At 48.6% G+C, this 15,598-nt stretch overlaps 2 pseudogenes; one reads left to right on the top strand and one right to left on the bottom strand.

Annotated features, from left to right (window-relative positions):
* Positions 1 to 8,116: 8,116 nt before the first annotated feature.
* On the bottom strand, positions 8,117 to 8,919 carry LOC133753663 (actin, alpha skeletal muscle-like; annotated as a pseudogene).
* A 139-nt stretch (positions 8,920 to 9,058) lies between these two features.
* LOC133753664 (DDB1- and CUL4-associated factor 6-like) lies at positions 9,059 to 12,465 on the top strand (annotated as a pseudogene).
* Positions 12,466 to 15,598: the final 3,133 nt, after the last annotated feature.

Genomic DNA, 15,598 nt, shown 5'->3' on the forward strand with positions numbered 1-15,598 from the left:
CTGGCTCCCCAAGGACGTCCCGTGCGGCGGCGTCTCCGGGGTCCTCCGGGCCGCTGGACTTGGCAGGGCTTCCTTCCCTGGAGGCAACCTCCCCAGCCGGCAGCGGCAGCGGCGCCTCCGGGGTCTCCTCTGAGGGCAGGCTGGAGGGCTCTAGGTCTGACGGCCGCTGGCTGGCTGGAGCGGGCTCCTGGGGACCCACAGCGGGATTTCAGGCGCCTCTCCGGTCCCTGCCCTTCCCCAGACCCGGCCAGGGGCGAAGGAAGGAGGTGGCAGTGCCCGGGGGGGCGGGGCACCCAGGCCACTTGCCCTGCCCTCCTGAGGCAGCCCTGCCCAACCTCTCACCCAGGCCGCCCTCATCTCTGCCATCCCGAGGGGGCGTCCTCAGCCAAGCCGCTGTCGCCCGCGCCCCACGGCCTCCACGGAACACCTTGGCCCCCTCGACGCCCGTCAGAAGCCCTCACAGGGGCCGCCGCTCTTCGCGACCACCGCCCTCCCGGTGACGCCGACCCAGAGCCCGCACCCCGGCATTCACCTCATCCCCAGCCGAGGAGCTCATGTCTCCAGAAGCACAGCGAAGCTCGCGGGAGAGAGGGCGCGATCCGCACTCGCACAGTCGTCGAAGCCGTCTGAGGGGGCGGACTGCCGGCGGCGCGCTCGCGCTCTGCGGCGCGCCAATCAGCGCGCGCCTCGTAGCCGCCCTTTGAGGGGACGACCAGTGAGCATGCAGCGAGCGCCCTGACCTGGGGGCCCGCCGTGGGAGGGGTCGAATTCCAGATTCCGAGCCGGCGGCCCCGCCCGCCAGCTGCCTGAGCTTGGGCCTGGGGCTCTGCAGTGCGGAAGGGGCCGCCCAGGCTGAGCGCCGTGGCCATGACCCATGGGAGGCGTGCTGCGGCCCGGGAGAGGCAGCGGTCGATTCGCGCCTGACCACCCGGGCCGAAGAGCAGAGCGCGCTTCCCTGTCAGCAGGGGCGAGCACAGGGTTCTGTGCAGGCCGGCCTAGGAAGTACCTTCGGCTTGGCGAACGCCCTAGGCCGTGGAGGCGGGAAAGGCACCCCGTGCTACAAGTCAACGAGTGCTCCTGGCCACTACAGCTCTGCCTGCCGGCCGGACTGGAGCTGCGGATCCAGGTCGGCACCACGCCCCAGCGAACTCAGAGGAGGGGGAATTCCTGCGCTCACCATCAGCGATCTGCAGGTGCAAGCCGAAACCTCGAGCCACTTGCAGAAGTGGCTCAGGGCAGAGCCTTCCACAGTGTTCATGCCACTGGCATGAAAACACACATCTGCTTTGATGCAAACAAAACCTGGGGGATTCACGCAAATATAAGGGGTGTCTTCCAGAACTTCCTGGAAAGCGTGTGAGATGGAAAACTGTGTGTGGATTTCAAAAGAGTTTGCCCCCCCCTCCAAAAAAAAAAAAAGCTTATCTTTTAAGTTTGCTCTCTACAAAAACGATTTATCTATGTATTTGGATGGCGGAGAGTTACAGAAATGGAGAAAGAGAGAGAGAGGAACTCGACTGCACCAGGCGCTCTTGTTTGATGGCTAGTGTCCAGGGTGGAGTTCCTGATCCTGGGCTTCAGTGTAGCCCCGCCTGGGCTGTTGCAGGCATTTGGAAGTGAACCAGGGGTTAGAAGATAGCTCCTTGTCATATGGATAGGATGAAGTGTCAAAGAGACCATATAAATAGCATCACGTGCCTGGTAATAATAATAGACAGAATTAAAAAGGAGGGAATGTCCAACGTGGGAAGCCATTCACACAGCAGACTCATAGAATGGCAATCGGTTTAAGTAACACTCTGACCTCAGAATCAGCCCTTAAGGCATTCTGGTCTGGGTGAAAATCCCAGGGGAGCATTTCAGGCAAGGTAAGGAAAGACAGTGTGGCAAAAAAACGTTCTACATGAAGGACCTCCGTGGGTGAGACTCTAGTTAGTGGAAAGTGTAGGCAGCCTTTGGACAAATCAAGGCCAGTCTTGGCTTGTGGAGTTCTTGGGATAAGAAACTCACATACTCCCATCCTGAAGGAGGATGATAATCAGGAACGCTCTGTTAAAATTATCTGTGCCACCAGAGGCCCCAAAAAGTTGCTTACGTATGTTGTTATCTTTTGTGCTTCTTTGTGCTGGTTATGTATGAATACCACCGAGACATTGGAATAAACGAGCCTTGATCAGCCTTGTTGTCTTGGCTCCATGCTCTGCGATCGCTTGTCTCTCTTTTAGGTCCCTCTCCCTCCCTCAGGTTCCGTTCGACTGGTGCGGCTGGCCCGCACAAGTGGCGCCCGGATAGGGAACTGAGTATGAGGGAAATGAAGTGAGGATCCCCCGCCCCAACACGGAAAAAGACCGCAGCAATAACAGCATAATGACAGGAAGACGGTAAGTACCCAATACCGCTTGCCTCCGGATCAGGTGTGAAAGGGGAAATTACGGGACAAGAACATGGTAAACAGGCTGTGATAAAGGCTATAAAGACTCCATTACAGATGCAGAGAATAGGGTTAAAAAGCGAGCCTAGAACAGTTCATTGGTGCTATAGGAATAGTCAGTCCTTGGTTCGCAGAAGAAGGAGTCGTGGATGAGCAACATTGGGATTTGCTCGGAGAAGATTTAAATGTGCATTTACAGAAACAAAGCAACCTGGATAAAGGCTGTAAAAACTTTACTGTAGACGTAGAGAACAGGGTTAAAGAAACAAACCGTAGAGCAATTTATCAGTGCTGTCCAAAAAATTAGTCCTTGGTTTGCTAAAGAGGGTGTTGTCAATGAAAATGTAGCTACTTACTCCGGGAGTGAAAAATATAGATCAGTGTACACTGGATACCCCCCACCCTACATTTAAATATTTCAGCTGAAGTAAATGTTACATGTTGTAAGGTTAATATTACTATGTAAAATGAGGAGTTGTGGTGACAAAGTGTCCGGACTACCCATTCTGTTTTTGTATTATGTACTAGCTGTACCCATATTATCGATAGGAATGCTTGGGCAGGTTATGCTTGGTTCGCTTTACAAAAAAAAAATGTAAATCAAAATATGCCACAAATAGTCAAGATTCCACAAACCTGCAAGAATGTAGCAATTACAGATAATAAGAGGCTACTATCATTATGGCTAAATGGTTACCCACCGTGTTCCATCCACCGAAAAATTTGTTGTCTTATCCAAAAGAGATGTTACAAATATTTAATGACACCCAAATCACTAATTTTAGAGTAATGCAAGCTGTTAGCACATTTGTTATTTGGACTGTGTGCGCCTCAACGTGTCTGTTTAACAAGTAACAATGCCTCGGATCTCCATGCCATGGGATTGTCTAGCTCGTTCTCAGGCTGTCTGCAGCAGCTTGAGTTGTATTGGAACGGTGCTGTTTTTATGTCCCTGACATGGTTGCCCAAGAGGCTAATTCCCTCTCAGATATGTTTCAATTTATCCTTAAAACACATTGAATATTATTTTGTTTGATTGCTTGATGTATACTTGTATGAGAAATTTGTATTGTATTCTTACGTTGTGTTAATTGCGCCTACACCTCGATGCAGCCCTAGGGCCAAATGTAAGGACAGATTTTTGGGATGGAGAGGCTTGTGTCTAGGTTTGGCTCTGATAAACAAGTAACTTTGCTGCCGGGGGACCTTCTCCTGCTCCTTGTGAGCTTGGCCAGTTCCCGGGGAGGGGGATAAAGGAATGTTTCTGATAAACAGGTGGGCATGCTTCGTGACTCGGCTCTCTGGCCAAGATCCGAGACGGGACGCACTGCTTGCCTAAAATCTTGGCAATGAGCCACCTTGTCCTTGGGGGCTTTAAGAGGGAGCCAGAGTAAGCCTCTGCTGCTGCTGTTTCATCCCAGGGGAACACGCAGTCAGGCTGAATGTTAAACGTGCCCGTGATGATTACTGATGATGTTTGATTCTTTTCCGGTGCTGTGTGAAGATTGCCTAGTGATGACCACAGTGCTGTAAATTCCACAAAACATAAGTACAACATGAACATGGATCGATTGGCTACTGTGGCTGAGGTGTTCTGTGACAGTCCCTTTGATGAGGGATTAGCAAAATGAATATCACTCACTTCATGGAATTCGGCAAACAAAAATATATACATGTGTTTGTTGATCCCTGTTCTGGATTAATTTTTGCTTCCTTACATACAGGTAAAGCTATAAAACATGTTCTTGCCCCATTGCTTGCAAGCTTTTGCTTCCCTAGGAACTCCAAAGCAGATTAAGGCAGATAATGGACCTGCTTATACTTCTACTTCTTTTAAACATTTTTTGCGCAACCTTTTTTATATCTCATGTTACTGACATTCTTTATGATCCTCAGGGTCAAGACATTGTTGGATGTACACATAATACTTTAAAGCAATATTTGAATGGAATGGAGAAGGGGGAGTTTGGGGTTTCTGTCCATTCTCGTAACTGATGGCTCTCACATGCTTTATTCATTTTAAATTTTCTCACATTGGATAAAGATGGTCATTCTGCAGCTGATCGACACTGGCATCCACAAACAGCTGCGAAAAGAGCAATGGTGAACTGGAGGGATCCTATCACCAATCAGTCGAATGGACCTGATCCGGTACTGGTATGGGACGTGGGCTCCTAAGGGATGGGTATTTTTATGCAGCTAATATGCTTTTACATCATTAGCCTTGATGATTCCCACAACTGCTCATTGGGCCGTGTGGCCGCAATGCTGACTTTTGTATTTCCAAAGATACGACAGCGACGCTCATTACCTGAGAACTGTGATGATAATGTCATCCTAATTGGAGACGACATTGCCTTTACCATGGCTATATTGCTGGTAGGAGTTCCTGGATTGCCTTATGGAAATAACCGTAGACTGCGAAGGCTTACATGTTTGGTGACCAAAACAATCAATCTTACTGCTTCTGCGCTATCCAATATAGCCAAAGAATTGGATCAAGTTCGCTCAGGAGTACTCTTAAACTGAGCAGCTATCGATTATTTGCTGTTAAAAGATCATAGAAGCTGTAAATCTGTACCAGGGGAACGTTGTTTTAACATTACTAACAATGTGCCACATATAGAGTCTGTTATTGGTTAAGCTTAAGAGTGAAATGCAGCACATGTTCATTTCCACTGGATCCATTGGTTATTAATGTTGGCTGGACCGTTATTACTTTTCTTACTTTGTATGGGATGTTTTCCGTGTGTTTTACAACTTATGTTAACTTTGCTACAGTCTATAGGGACTGAGATCCATCATTTAAAACTTCGTACCAAGCCTCCTTTGTAATCAAGATAATTGATATTTGGCCAAATAGCTTATCCATCCTTGACTCTCCCCTAGTGCCTAGCTGGGATGGTCCTCAGAGACGGGTAAGATGCTCAGCATCCTGTACCAACCTAAGACAGGGCTCTAGGCCAAGCTGCCAGAGTTACCAATGATGGGTAAGGACAGAGATGACTGAGGGCAACCTAAGACAGAGGCCATTCTCAATAAAATAAAAAAGGGGGAGATGTAGGCAGCCTTTGGACAAATCAAGGCCAGTCTTGGCTTGTGGAGTTCTTGGGATAAGAAACTCACATACTCCCATCCTGAAGGAGGATGATAATCAGGAACGCTCTGTTAAAATTATCTGTGCCACCAGAGGCCCCAAAAAGTTGCTTACGTATGTTGTTATCTTTTGTGCTTCTTTGTGCTGGTTATGTATGAATACCACCGAGACATTGGAATAAACGAGCCTTGATCAGCCTTGTTGTCTTGGCTCCATGCTCTGCGATCGCTTGTCTCTCTTTTAGGTCCCTCTCCCTCCCTCAGGTTCCGTTCGACTGGTGCGGCTGGCCCGCACAGAAAGAAACAGCCACCAAAGAAGGATGTACTCTTCTCTGAAGGGAGGAGAGAACTTCCACTTCAATTATGGCCTTATCCAAATACTGATGGAGTCTGTGGTCACAAAAGGCTTCCATAGCCTTGGCAGCTCATGGCGAGAGCCTCGGGTGATTGCTAACAATTAAATCAGAGGGTTATTGTTAAATGAACAACAGGAGTCACCGTGCACTTACTCCCCATGTAGGACCTCTGTCCTTAATGAGTTGTACCATGAGAATTAACTGCAAAACTTGTCCTCAAGCAGTATTTTCTACATTGTGTGTGTGTGTGTGTGCAAACTGTTGAAATCTTTACTTAGTATAGAGTTGCTCTTTTGTACATAAAGATTTTTATAGAAAACTTGTATTTAATAACTCTAAATTTTGAAAGTACAACTTTTGGATTATAGCGGTTCTTCCCCCCATAACCACCCTCCCACCCGCAAATCACCCCATCTCCTACTCCCTCTCCCATCCCATTCTTAAGATTCATCTTCAATTAACTTTAAATACATAAAGATAATTAACTTTATATGCATAAGGATAACTAACGATGAATCTTAATGAAGAATGGAATGGGAGAGGGAGTAGGTGGTAGGTGGTAGGACGGACGGGAATGGGGGTGGGAGGGTAGGTATGGGGAGGAACCACTATATTCCTGAAGTCGTAGCTATGAAAATTGTATTTGTTAAATATAAACTTTAAAATAAAAAAGCAGATAGCTCTTCCTCCTTCCCTCCCTCCCTTCATCCCTCCCTCCCTTCCCCCCTCCCTCTCTGTCACTCTGCCTTTCAAACGAAGAAAAATAAACAAACAGTGTAGCAGCATAAGGTTATGAGGAAACTGGTGTCTGGCACAGTGCTGGTGGGCATGTAAATTGGGACAGCCACTTGCAGGGTTAGGTGGCGGGACCTGTGGATAGCAAGCCGTTTGCTTCCTTAAGCTCTTGTCCTTCTTCTGAACACTGGAAATATTATCCATCACATATGAACTGACTCCCGAGGCCTGTAGAAAGCAAACTGCAAAACAAGGTATGGAAGAGGCTACCGTTTGTAAATTGAACCCTGTGTCTGAAGTGTGTACTGTTATTGGTGTCTCTGGATGAGGAAAACGGTACAGAGGGGGTCAGCAACTTGACCAGAGCCCTGGAGCTTGTCAGTGTCTGCAGCAGGACTGAAACAAGGTGGCCTGGGCTCAGGGCCCAGGGCCCAGGGCCTTGCTTTGTTTGCTGTGCTTGTTGGATTGTTTGCCTGACGCACGCATTTCTCCTGACAGGAGGGCTGCTGGGGCCTCATGTTCTTTTTTTTTTTTTTTTTGACAGGCAGAGTGGACAGTGAGAGAGAGAGAGAGAGACAGAGAGAAAGGTCTTCCTTTGCCGTTGGTTCACCCTCCAATGGCCGCCGCTGTTGGCGCGCTACGACTGGCGCACCGCGCTGATCCGATGGCAGGAGCCAGGTGCTTATCCTGGTCTCCCATGGGGTGCAGGGCCCAAGCACTTGGGCCATCCTCCACTGCACTCCCTGGCCACAGCAGAGAGCTGGCCTGGAAGAGGGGCAACCGGGACAGAATCCGGTGCCCCAACCGGGACTAGAACCCGGTGTGCCGGCGCCGCAAGGCGGAGGATTAGCTCATGTTCTTACTTAACAGTAGCAAACCAAACTTTGTTGTCATGTCTTAAAGAATTGAGATTGGTGTACAGAAACCTTACATAACTTAAGAGGGCGAATGAATTTACAGGTGTAACTGAAAGCCATTTCCAACTCAAGGCAGGTGCAACCTGGCAGGGAAAGTGAGTAGGAAAGGACACTGGGTCCCAAGGCAGGGACACCCGCCTCTCTCCTCTGTCAAGACCAGCGAGACAGAAAGAACAGCTGGTTCAGCAACTCTTGCCAGCCTCTGAGAAATCCTGGACTGTCAGCTCTGCCGCATCAATGCCCTGCACAGATCTGCAGACTGTGGTCAGGCAGACCCACCAAGGCGCACCTGGACTTCTCACCTCAGCCACGTAGTGACCGAGCCACACAGCCTGAGGTTTACATCAAACGTGTGTACAGGGCATTGAACATGCACCAAGGGAACAGTGAGTGAACTTGAATACAAAGTAAAAAAAAAAAAAAATCAGCAACAAGTTCTACAATCCAGTGCTGATATCAGATACAAGCTTCAAGGACACCTTTCTTTTCAAAGGCTTATTCCAGCTTTGCTTTTGCCAGGGAAAATGTATCCTTCTGGATCAGCTCATGCTGCAAATGCTACGCACCTGCTCACAGTCCTTTTAGAAGCATTTGTGTTGGACGATGGAGGGGCCCTGCTCATCATACTCCCGCTTGGTGATCCACATCTGCTGGAAGGTGGACAGGGAGGCCAGGATGGAACCGCCCATCACACGGAGTACTTTGCGTTCAGGGGGTTCGATGATCTGCGAGGACAGGGAGGGAGCGGCTCTAGTCAATGCCGCCTTCATGGCAATGCCCCCACCCACCGCGCCATGCTCTGGTGACAGGCCACCCACACACCTTGACCTTCATGGTGCTGGGTGCCGGGGCAGTGATCTCCATCTGCATCCTGTTGGCGATGCCTGCGTCCTTGGTGGGGCCACCAGACAACACAGTGTTGCTGTACAGGTCCTTGGGGATGTCGATATCACATTTGGTGATGGACTTGAAGGTGGTCTTGTGGTTGCCGCGGGACTCCATGCTCAGGAAAGAGGGCTGGAAGAGCGCCCTGGGACAGCAGAGTCCTTTGTCTTTGATGGGGATCACCTGGCAGGCCAACGGGCAGCTCGCTCTTCTCATGGGGGCAGGAGGAGGACGTGGCTGCAGCCACCTCCCACTCCATGTCCAGGGCGACGTAGCACAGTTTCTCCTTGAGGTCAGGCACGATTTCCCACTGGGCCTTGGTGGTGAAGCTGTAGCCACGTTCTGTGAAGATTCATGAGGTAGTCAGTCAGGTCCTGGCCAGCCAGGGGAGGGCGTACCCCATGTGGATGGGCACCATGTGGACAACTCTGTCGTCAGAGTCCATGATGATGACAGGGCCTTGCTTTGAACAGAAAGAATTCAAACTGTAAATGTCCATTCCCTCTATGGCCAGCAGATTCACTCCCAGGTCCCTCTCCTGAGGAAACACTGGTGCATGGTGACTGTAAGGACTCACGCCCTGGGGTGTTAATGGTAGGAAACAACAGAAAAAAATCTACATTTCCATCAGTAAGGCAATGGGCAAGTGCCACACAGACTATTCCTCCAGCAAATTACAATGGAGCAGCGAAAAGGAATGGCTGAGGCCGTGTTAACCCAAATTTCAAGGGCATTGCAGTGAGTGTAGAAAGCAAACTGCAAAGCAAGATATAGGATAGGCTGTGATGCGCACATTAAAGCCCTCCCTCCAAAGCATCCTGTAGCTTACTTGTGGATGCGTATGCCAGGCTACAAATTGCTCGCTCTCTCTCTCTCTCTCTCTCTCTCTCTCTCTCTCTCTCTCTCACACACACACACACACACACACACACACACTTGCACACATGCACATAAACACACACCCACACACATATGTACAGAAACACAACTGTGCTTCGAGGCTTATCTCTGAGTGTCCTGTAGGAGTAGTCTGAGGAGGAGAGTATGAAGTGAGTTCCGGCCCAGGCGGGGCCGGTCTTCGGGGGCTGAGGCGCCGAGGCCGCCGTCTAACTCGCTGCACCCACAAGCCCTGGCCCACGGATGGTACCAGAAGAAGAGAATTTATCCAGAGGTCAAAACCTGAAGCGACTCTAAATGTGCCCGATGGCTGTGTTAATAAAATCTGTTGGAATGACACTGGAGAATGTATTTTATCTGGCTCAAATGACACCAAGTTAGTAATTAGTAATCCTTATAGCAGAAAAGTTTTGACAATTGGTTCAGGGCATCAAGCAAATATATTTAGTGCAAAGTTCTTACCATGTACGGATGATAAGCAGGTTGTATCCTGCTCTGGAGATGGAGTAGTATTTTCTACCAATGTTGAGCAAGATGTGGAAAGTAATAGACAGTGCCAATTCACGCGCCATTCTGGCTGGAACTACTTATGAGTTTTGACTGTACCAAATGACCCTTACACTTTTCTACCTTGTGATGAAGACGGAACAGTTGGGTGGTTTGATACACACATCAAAACTAGCTGCACAAAAGAAGATTGCAAAGATGACATTTTGATGGACTGTCGCTGTGCTGCCACATCCATAGCTCTTCATTCACCAATACCATATTATCTTGCTGTAGGTTGTTCTGATAACTCAGTCTGAAGACATGATCGCCGAATGCTGGGCACAAGAGTTACAGTGAATCATGCAGTGCGAGGAACCACTGGAATGGTTGCCTGCTTTATTCCTTCCCATCTTAATAATAAATCCTGCAGAGTGACACTCTGTGTTACAGTGAAGGTGGCCAAGAGATTCTCGTTAGTTACTCTTCAGATTGCCTATACCTTTTTGACCCAAAAGATGACACAGCACGAGAACGTAAGACTCCTTCTGCAGAAGAGAGAAGAGTTCCGACAGCCACCAGTTAAGTGTTTGAGGCTTCATGGTGTTTGGTCAGATACTGGACCCAGAGCAAGGCCTGAGAGTGAATGAGACTGAGATGGAGAACAAAGTCCCAATGTGTCATTGATGCAGAGAATGTCTGATATGTTATCAAGATGGCTTGAGAAGCACATGAAGTTGCACAGAGTGATAGAGGATGGGGAAGATCTTGACCCAGACGTGGAAGGAGTCAGTCAGATGTTTCAACTGTTCCTACTGTCCCATCAAGTCCGGATTTGGAAGTGGGTGAAACTGCAATGGATGTAGATACTCCTTCTCATCAATTACCTCAACCTTCTACGACTTCTACAGTATCAGCTCCAGCCCATTTGACATTATCTTCCACAGAAAGCCCTCATTCTACTTCTTTGTTATCATCTCCAGACAGCGAACAGAGACCGTCTGCTGAGGCATCTGGACACTACACACATCACCAGTCTGGTCCCCCGAAGTCATGAGTTGCTGACTCCTGCTCAGAGCGACAGCACCCTGTAGTCTGCTGGTACTGGCCCTCTTCCACAGAGCCCCGCAGGAGCATGGAGCCAGCCTAGAGAGGGTCAGATTCTCCTTCTTCTGTGGTTAACAGCTCGGATCCATGTCCCTTGACAAGCAACAGGGCAACAATAATGAAAAGCTGAGCCCCAACCCAGGGACAGGGGAAGCAGTTTTAAGTTTGCCCTACAGCGCAGAAGAAACAACCACAAGCACAGTAAGACTGAACTTTACAGATGAATGGAGCAGTACAGCCTCAAGTTCTAGAGGAAATGGGAGCCATTGCAAATCCGCGGGTCGAAAGAATCACTGGTCCCACAGAGCTCTGTACCACCACCAGAAGGAGATAATGAAACACGTTTTGAAGAATCATTAGAGCATGTGACAAAATGTCAAGAAGGCACTAAAGGACTGGATGTACCTTTCCCCTCCTCCCATTATCCCTGCCCCTCCCACATCCTCCCTTTTGTGGAGAGCCTTGGTGCCTAAGCAGACCTTCTCAACTCCTTGCATTGCAAATGGAAAAACAGATAAACTGCACAGGGCAGCTATGAAACAGATGAGAGGGAAATGCCCAGAGACTTCAAAGAGCCCCCTACTCTTCTGCCAGCTGCTTTCTACACCCCTCCCCAATTCCCTCCTAACGGGATGAAACCTGAGTCCCAAATGCACCCAGCACAGTCTCCTCACAGGAACAGACTCTTGCCAACCTCTGTGCTTCCAGCACAGCAACCTGTCTCTGTTGAGGTCGGTCTCCGTCTCCTTTTTCTCTCTCCTTTCTCGGGGTACAAAAGACCAGAACCCCACACTATTCCAGACCTAACAGGCACACATCTGCAGAAAACCTAGATTGGAACAGTACAGATACAGCAACAATCAGATGTATTTGCAACTGAGCCACTGGGTTCCAACTCGGGAGAAAGGAATAACTTCAATCTTGGTAGCTTTTGTGAGGTTCCAGAAGAATCCTCTTTGTTCGAAAAAGGCAAGGAACCAGAAACTTCAGATCAGACTAGCACTGAGAGTACTTCCAATCCAAATTCACCAATCCTGAGCCTCAGGCCCAAACAGAAGCCATCGAGCCGTCAGCTCATGAGGAAGCATCAGCCAGGGACGCTGCTCTTCAGGACACAGATGATAGTGATGATGGCCCAGTCCTGATCCCAGGTGCAAGGGATCGAGCAGGACCTGGTGATAGACGCTCTGCTGTTGCCCGCATTCAGGAGTTCTTCAGGTGGGGAAAAGAAAGAACGTCAGAAGGCCACCGGTAATGATGGTTTATAAAGGCCATCGCAACTCCAGGACAATGTTCTAGCCTCATGTGGCATAATCTAGATTATGACATAAAGATCTGGTCACCACCAGAAGAGTTAAGGATTTCTAACCGAGAGCTTGCTGATGAAGTTGTAACTCGAAACGAACTCCTGCTGGAAGAGACTAGAAATACCATTACAGTTCTAGCCTCTTTCATGTTGCGGATGTTGGCTTCACTGAATCATATTGGAGCTCACCAGTTGGAGGGTGACATGTCAGATGGCTCTGGCCAGGAGAATGAAAACGAGGATAAGTAATAAGCACCTCTCTTGGCAAGCACTTAGATGTTCTGAAATTTGTATAAGGCAATTTATTATAGGTTTTTTCTTTACAGAACTTTAGTGCATTTTTTGGGAGTTTTTCCCCTTTTTTGGGATAACCTGACATTGGTTTGGAATGAATGTGTGGATGAATTTGGGAGAGTGCGTAAGACAAAACAAGCAAAATGTTTTTAAAACCTTTTCCGTGTATGAGAAGTGCTAGAAAATACAAAGTGCACTACTTCCCCAAACCTTCGGTTGTGGGAACTTGGATCAACACTGAAGAGTAATTTTCATTATAGTGAAAAATGTTGGTTCAAATACTATTCTACACTTGCCAAAAAAAATGTGCTTCAAGATGGTTATGGAAAAGTGGAATTGGAAATCACTACCTGAACTTAGAGTCATGATTACTGGAGACGGGGAAGTGTGGCAGAAGGGTAGGAGGAGGTGCGGTGGCAGGTAGCAAACCACAGTGATGACTAGCGGTCATGCTCATGAATTATATGCCGTGTAAGAACCCGAGGAGAGGAGCTGGGAGAAAGGTGGGGAAGTGGGGGTGCTGATCGCCTGCTGTGGATAAATGTTGCACTGTGCACCGTAAAGATGTGCAAACCTCAAGTACAAAACACCAATTTCCCAGAATAAACTTCTAAGAAGTTAACTTTAGAGGAAGCTGTTTGAAGGAGACAGAAATTCTCTGTATTCTTTGTGACCCTTTTGTAAGTCTAAAATTATTTCACAAGAAAAAGTCAAACATGGAAAAGGTCTAAAAAGTCCTAAAAGACTGGACATACATTGTGTCTGATTCAAGAAGCCAATAAAACATCTACAGGATAAACATTAAAAAAGTACAAAGGAAATCGATAAGAGCAGATGTTGATGAATTCGAAAGCAAAAAATTAAGAGAGGCGCTCTTCAAAATACGTTCGTTGACAAGCAAACGGGGTGAGCTAGAACCCTCGAGTGATATTGTGGCCAAGCGAGTAGGCCATGCTCATCTTTCCCCTCTCCTTCCGTCTTGGCTGCCATCCACTGCCTGAGCTCTCCGATCTGTATCTGGTACATGGCAGCCTAGCACAAAGACATTTCCTGGTCTTTCTCGTCACTAGGATGGATCCTATGATTAACTTCGTGTCGATGGGCTGTAAGCAGGGGGCTTTTGTTTAGGAAATAGGAACTCTTTCTATTCTAAAATCTAGCTACTTGGTCAGTTTTATGCATAGTAAATATCTTCTTTCAGATTGTGGCTTGCTTTTTAAAAAACAGATTTATTTATTTATTTATTCAAAAGGCAGATATAGAGATAGAGAGCTATCAATCTTCTATCTACTATAGCTGTATTAGTCCTCAAATGGCCACAGTGGGGGGAGGGGGAAGAGAGGGAGAGGAGGGAGAGGGAGAGGGAGAGGGAGAGGGAGAGGGAGAGGGAGAGGGAGAGGGAGAGGGAGAGAGGGAGAGAGAGAGAGAGGGAGAGGGAGAGAGGGAGAGAGGGAGAGGGAGAGAGGGAGAGAGGGAGAGGGAGGGAGAAAGCTATCTTCCATCTGCTGCTTCATTCCAGAAATGGTCACAGTGGCCAGGGAGGGGTCGAATCAAAGCCAGGAGCCATGAACTCCATCCGGGTCTTCCACGTGTGTGGCAGGGGCCCAAGTACTTGAGCCATCACCTGCTGCCTCCCAGGATACACACTAGCAGACAGCTGGAATTGGGAGCAGAGCTGAGACTCAAATCCAGGTACTGGGATATGGGATGTAGGTGTTCCAAGCAGTATATTCATCACTAGGCCAAACACCTGCCGTGTTTTTTAGAATTTTTCCGTGAAAAATAGAGAATATATTGTTCTCTGACTACAACCCCAGCTATTTTAGTTGTCGCATCTCGTTACTCTGCTTCTGGCTGTTCTTTGTCCTCATCAACATACATTTTAGGAGTTGGGAACACAATTGCTGCCCAAGATCGACCTGACCGTGTGTCTTGTCCATCTTGCTTGTAAGCTGTGCTACGCGGGCGGCGCCCCATTGGAAATCCAGGAGCCCAGATCTAACATGGGTGCCTTGCGCCCCATTGCTTGCTCTCTTCACCACCTACACCCACACCGTCCAAACAGACTGTCTGGAGAGAGGCAGCTTCTCGCTGTCGAACATGACACATTTCTGAAAATGCTTGCAATCCAAACGTCCAGAAACCTAAGAATAGATGTGGGAGTTGCGAGGAGGGTATTTATTGTCTAGCAGCAACCCAGCAGACAATTGAAAGGGCCCACACTCACCCGGGGTCCTGAGCTGAAGGTACCTACCAGCCAGAGCCACCAGATGTGCCCATATCCCAGAGGAGTGGGTTCGAGTATACACTTGGAGTTTTCTTTTCTCAGCACTCCAGCTACACCAGGGGTGAAGTTGCCAGCTCCCTTGCCGACATCTTTGCCCTCTATGGCGAACTGCAACATTTCCCCTAGTTCTTAATCCTCCATTTCAGCCACGCCCTCAGCCTCTTGACTTTGGTGTTCCTCCCTCTAGTGACAGAATACATCTGCATGCCCCACTGATACTTGGGTTGAGCTAGACTGTGCCTACTTTAGCTCATCAAATACGGACAAAAGTAACAGCCTGCTAATTTGACCCTGGGCCTTGGGAGACATCCTGACCACCCCCTTGCACTTTTGTCTTCATCACGAACATAGTATGTGCTCCCTCCAGATCACCTTCTGGCCCCAGAAGAGAGACCGAGTAGGGCCATCCTAGCTACATGGTGTTCCATAGTACTGCACTATACAGGGACACTTAAGGCTTTTATTCAAAATTCTCACAAGTCCCAAGAGTGCTTTAAGAAGCATTCTTGCACATACGCGTTACCTGCATGCGTAAGCATTCTGTGGCACAGGTGCATCGAGGTGGCATGATGACATAAGATGCCAAAGCAGGTCTTTCCCATCTTCCCAAAGTTCCCAGTTGTGAAGAAGGGTCCTCGGAAGGCCTCCCGTTCTACATAAAGCGGACCACCTGTGCAAGACCAACTGCCCCCCTCCCCCCCCGCCAGAGCCCCCTCACACAGAGGGCAGAAGAGGAGGAGTTGCCTTTGGAGGGAAACCATCCTTAACCCCAGGTCCTCCCACTATTGGGGAGAGTGCAAG

Source organism: Lepus europaeus, chromosome X (genome assembly GCF_033115175.1).
Source record: "Lepus europaeus isolate LE1 chromosome X, mLepTim1.pri, whole genome shotgun sequence".
In the NCBI taxonomy this organism is placed as follows: Eukaryota; Metazoa; Chordata; class Mammalia; order Lagomorpha; family Leporidae; genus Lepus; species Lepus europaeus.